At 44.3% G+C, this 6,000-nt stretch overlaps 1 protein-coding gene across 1 annotated transcript in view; it reads left to right on the top strand.

The window, feature by feature from the left end:
• Positions 1–563: 563 nt before the first annotated feature.
• LOC310950580 (myelin basic protein-like) overlaps positions 564–6,000 on the top strand; it is a gene marked incomplete at its 3' end in the record, with an annotated part of 53,230 nt that continues 47,793 nt past the window's right edge. The window contains exon 1 of the mRNA XM_083918469.1: positions 564–793. The remainder of the gene's footprint in view (positions 794–6,000) is intronic.

The following is a 6,000-nucleotide window of genomic DNA, read 5'->3' as shown; positions in this document are numbered from 1 at the left end:
TCCATCACAGTCTGGTATGCTGCTGGACTATTAACTATTAGATTATTCTTAATATTCTGATTAAATTAATATTCTTCTATGTACATTGTTCTTTTTATGTTCGCTGTAGGCACCAAAGACCACGGTGAGAACCTACTTGGCAATACATCCCCAATTATCTGATAATAACGCATAGGCCTATTAGCCTTGATGGAAGGGGCTAGGAGCGCACACGTGGCTGCACCTCTCCCTCAACCAAGTTGCCCTTGAGCAAGGCACCGCCACCACCCGCTGGCTACTGTGCAGCTGCATGCAACACTGAACACACAGCAGGGTGGTGCAGGAAATGAGATGTCTGTCAGCTCACTGTCTCCGTCCTGCAGCAGTTTGAGATTTCCGTGACAGCTTCTTGAGCTCTTGTTTCAAAATCACGGCTCTGTTTGGCGCGTTTATGTTACCCTCCCTTCCATGAAGCACGGGCTGGTAATCAAGCACAGACGTGCACCGACGTGCTTTTTAGCCCACATTTCTTGGCGGACTAAAGCTGCATTCCGCCCCACCCCGTACAAACAACATCACCACCACTCTACCTAAATCAGGAAGCACCGACACACGTTTTTTTCGGTTTCCTTTTTTTACGGAGAGACGTTGGTGATTACAGCAACAGCGAACCATAAAGCGGAAAAGGCGTTGTTGTTGTTGATGCCGTCGACCACCACCACCGTCGACCACTGTTGAGAGAAGACTGACAGTTGGTCCCATCCAGCACAAGGCTCAGCTGTGGATGCATTTGGCACAGACTAAACGGAGAAGGGTATGTGCACAGTCGACCTGGCGACATTTACAGAAACCAAAACAAGGCGAGAAAGCCAACGTAAAGACAGTCACACACATGCGGTGGACACGTTACTAGCGCCTTACTGCTTCTGTTACACCGTAAGATACGCGCTGTAACGATAGTAAACATGTTATCCACGTCGAGTTGTTTACAGCGCGTAACAGCCGTTTAACCTGCAGGGAAAAATGCTCGGAATGTTATTTTCGTTCCCGTCCAAGTCTACGTAACCCGGCGTGACAGTAACGTTTAATAGTAGGTGTTGTTTAATAAGCAGCACCGCTACTAGACGGTGTCACTGCTTTGTCATGTGCTTTGACAGCGTCGTCGCCCCCCACCACCACCACTACGCAACCACCACCCCTATTGCCTTCTCTCTCATTCAACCAATCCCAGTTGGCAGTTCTCGCAATTTAACGCTTCTTTACTTCGTGGCAATATAACAGCTGTTTTAAATAAAAACGAAGGTCCACTATCAATTATAAGGTATTTATCTCGAATTCGGCATACATACCGCATGCCAAGCAGGCCTTTCACCCGAGGAAATCCAGGGTTTTCTCATGGTTTCGCACAGTTTGCTACCGGAAACCCCGGTCTGTTTGGGTAGCAGTGAACCGTTGGACCAACAGGGGAACCAGTTATTTAGTTCGAATGCTTGTTTAATAGGCAGGTTGTATGTATGCCGAATTCATCAGAGCGTTATAACGTTTTTTTCAAGTACAAATCATATTACATGACACATGACATTATGCACCAAAGTGTGTCTTTCTTAAATTGGAAGATTTTAAATGGAGTTTTGCGCCTATATCCTTCTTTAGGGCTGTGTACTGTATATGAGAAGGGAATGTGTGAGTGGTTTTAATATATTGTGTGTTTTTTTCCTGGCCAGTGGATAGACTGGTCGGCTGGCTTTTAGGAGCCAATGTAAAGCTTCCAGGAAATGAAGTATTACAACACATCCTAAGCGAGCACTGGTCAGCAGCCAGCTCCACTTGTTACTCGACTTTACACAAAAACAGTTAAGGCCTGTAACAGAGACCATCCAGGCTCTGTTGGCCTAACCAAACAGTACAGCTGCTGGCTGTTGATGCTGTGCTGTTGGTCTGATGAAGATGCTAAGAAGTAACAGCAGTACACAACTCTATGACAAGCTATGAGTTGTCGTTTTTACACATAGACTGTTAGATTTATATAAAAGAGAGTGCTTCCCAAAAGTGGTGACATGCTCAATTACTGTCGCTGCTATGCACGGTCTATAAATAACGTACTCACACAGGAGTGGCTGCTTACGTCTGACCTGCACTGATTTATTAAAGCCTGCAGTCCTGGATGTCCTCTAGCCCGAGAACACTCAGCAAGGTAACCTCTGGCTTCATTTGGTAAACACTGCATACAGGTTTAATCATCACCTGTTACCAGTCACAACAGGGACTAATTGTTTTACCTTGTGAGTCTGTGTGTGTGTGTGTGTGTGTGTGTGTGTGTGTGTGTGTGTGTGTGTGTGTGTGTGTGTGTGTGTGTGTGTGTGTGTGTGTGTGTGTGTGTGTCATCAGGCAAAATGTGGTCCTGGAGACATTTACTGTAGCGGGAACTACCATAGAGGTGGTTTTGAGTACTTTGACAGACCTTTGTCAGTGTTTATGTCTGTCTGTGTACAGATTTTGTCTCAATGATAGTGTCCCAACAGTCAAGTAACATTACAGGTGACTATGAAGGGTGAATTTGAAAATGGGTGGGATCCGAGCAAGGGCCCTGGCTCCCCCTGCATTGCACCCCTGGCCCGATAACCTTACACGATGCAGTCACAAAACTTTACAGGTGTAGTGGAGATCAATATGAAGGTCCACTCCATCCTGAGGAATCTCCTTATCAATACATTATATCAGGTGCACCATGTAACATGAAATACAGTATATGCTTGGCGGGGTGCCAGCAGTTATGGGTTAACCTTCACATAGTGTGAGGAGAAGCCCCTGTTTGCCTGTGACTACCTGAGCTGGGAAGGCGGCAGGAATGCATTGCTTTGCATTCCTTCACATTTCATTGGATTTGCCTCAGCTCAGCCAAGAGAGAAAATGCCAAGAGGCTTGCGCAGTCGTCACGTGTGTCACTTTGCATTCCTTTGTGTTATTATGTGCAAGACAAGCTTATACCAGCCTGCCCAAGTGTAGTTTTGTAGTCAGGTATGTGAAAAGTAAGGGGTTTTGTTGTTGTTAAGTTCTGCTCTCTAATGTGTGTGACTGCACTCTATATCTGCGTTTTGCAGGTGATACACTGAGGTTAGTCAACTTCCGTCCTCAGACTCAGAAACTTCCTCTCTTCTCACACTTCCCCTCCTGTCTGCGCCTGTTCTTGGCAGACAGGTTGAGTCACATTACCTGCTATATGAACACCCCCTCTGCAACAACGCAATAGTTTTTTGGAGTTTGGCTCAAGGCGTGGTGCAGCCAGTCAGCTCAGGATTACACAGTCAACCATCCGTCTGCAGCCTGCGGTGCATCAGCTCCTCCTAGGCATCACAGCACACAGTAGAGTTGAGTATTTTGTCTCCAGATCCAAGTCAAGAGGTTGTAGCTTGGATTATTAGTTAGCAAATCCCAGGTGACAGTGGCTGTGTATCTCCATCAAAGAGCATTTGGCTCATGCTTTGGCCCGAGGCTAGATCAGTAGGACACCCCAGGGAGTGACAGGAGGTGCCCACACATTAACGTAGCAAAACAAATACATGTTCGGACTAACAAGGCAGTTGCTACACACATAACTAGACCCCTGGGAGTATCGTTTTCGCGCTAGAGGTTAGCCAGATGGGCTTTTTCAAGAGGAAAGTCCCCCAGCAGTCTTCTTAGAAATGTAAAGTTGTGCAGAATAACAGCTGTATATTTGCTTGTCTGACACCACCCCCATTCCCACTCCTCAAAAAAAGAAGCAGCCCTGTTTTTTCAGACAGGCAGATGGAGCCCATAGGCACACAGCTGACTGGTCACAGAGCGGACAAAACTGACTTCTCTTGTAGCCTGGTCCCACATTCAAATGTCCTCACTCATTTACAGTGTTGAACTCCAACCAGACTGGCATTGTTGTCTAGAAGGAGTGGTGATGGGCATGATTATGTGATAATAGCGTGCAGTCATAAGGATCTATCCAGCCATCTGTCAACTAGCAACATTGCTCTGGTTGGATGATCTGCCAAAAATGACAGATACGATTCCAGTGAATTCATGGATGGGTTTGGTACCATAGCTGTGAGTTTTGGTCCCTTCTGTTGAGTTGTTATTTTGTCTCTCTCCTGTCAGTGGTTGGTAAGCATAATACCTTCTAGAAAAATGTTGAGCCGCCCAAGCCAACTATTAGCTAAGCCTCACCCTCCTTAGCCACTGTTGCTATGCCTGACAAGCTTTATGTTCATTCACAACACCTAGTAATGATGTCAGACTTAAAACTCCAGATCCCTCTGAATATTTGAGCCAAACAGAGGTAAACGAACGCTGGATTTTGATTCCAACTGTCACTGTCAGATTTGATCAGCCATATGATCTAATTAAACCAACATTAGCTCCAACACACAGACACTGGTCAATCATTTGATGTTTTCAGGTGATGAGAATCTTAAAAAAGGGTTTAAAATATGAACAGGATGAGTACGTACATGATACTGTGCTAGGCTAGGGCAAAAAGTCAGCATACTCTGCAATTGATGTATATGTATATATTGATGTAGACAACACAGCAATAAAGAAACATTGCTGTAAATGAATTGCCACAAAGCCTTAAAACACATTGCTACGATAGTTCAATTACGAGAGACTTATTTAGAGTGGGGAATAAATTAATTACATTGGTGCAGAATAAAGTGAATTGTAAAGAGTCTTTGGTGATTAGACCCCATTGTGACATATTTTAATATATTAAGGGGGGTAGCGATGATGTGATTGGTTTAAGAATATTCCCCCCTGGGGTCTAAACACTGGTGAAGAGAGTCGGCTGAAGATCTGATCGATGGGATGTGGGGAGTGTAAAGAGATTCTTCCTCATTGAACTTTTACTAAGCCCTTATCTCTGCACAAGCAGAGGCTCTCCCTCCAGGACAGATGTTAACCTTTGACAAGTCACTCATCAAGAGTCGAGCACTTTTACTGGTAGATCAGCAGTGTGTAACTCTCACTATTTCTCATCTCATCACTCTCTCTTGTGAAATCTCTCCCCTCTACGCACACACACATGCTCCGTATTCATTACGTAATTGACTCTCAGTGGAGTGCAATATGGTGCAGTCAGTGAGAGCAGCCACAGGGTTAAAAAGAAGCTGTTGTCCCGCATGCACAAGAGCAAACTTAAAGCGAAACAAAGGAACCAGGCAACGGCAGACAGACGCAGGCGTGTTCCAGCCACAGCGTTAGTGGTAGACTGAGAAATGGATTTGTCAGCATGTTGTGCAGTGTTAAGCCAGGCATTATTCTAATCAAGTCAAATATGCACACAGCAGTTACTGTAGAAAACATGTACTGTAGATAAGTATGTCAATGGTTGGTTGTTGAACTCGGCTTTGCTGTTTAGACTTCCATAAGTCTTCTCACTCGGGCCTGTATTTGAACGTCATAATAACAACATTGAATCTGTGGTTTGATCACCAGACAGGATGTTTAAATCTATGATAATATAATACAACTTTGACTGTTTTTATGCTTCAACTCCAGTGTGTTCAGCACTTTAGTGACCCTGTGGAGTCACTGACCTAAAACCCTCTTCATTTTTTTATAATTTTTCTCTTAATAAACAGAGTAAAATCTAACCCCATAAAGTTCATTATCCTGAAAGATTCTTTCATCTGTGAATTTGTGGGAAGATTGTACTTGCTTGTACTGTAGCGAGTGATATTGTGAAGCTGAAAAAACCCCAAAACAAACCACTTTGTTTACTTGGCTCATCATATCCATCATTCCTGTGAGTCACAGGACTATAAAAGTCAGTTTCATGCTCACCGACCCTCGGTTTGAGGAAGTATCTCGGTGGTTTGAAATCCATTTCTGCAGTATTGTTTTGGCTTTGGTGTTTGTTTCTCCAAAATGAAACATTCCGAATGCAGCTTGATAAAGCGAGCCTCATTGAGCTGAATGGTAATGTTTCCAAAGCTGATTGTTCCCAAGAGTTTTATTGCTGTGGTTGTTGTAAAGTAATTCATTCTGTTT

Source organism: Echiichthys vipera (assembly GCF_963691815.1).
Source record: "Echiichthys vipera genome assembly, chromosome: 8".
In the NCBI taxonomy this organism is placed as follows: Eukaryota; Metazoa; Chordata; class Actinopteri; order Perciformes; family Trachinidae; genus Echiichthys; species Echiichthys vipera.
This window is presented reverse-complemented; position numbering and strand designations above follow the sequence as displayed.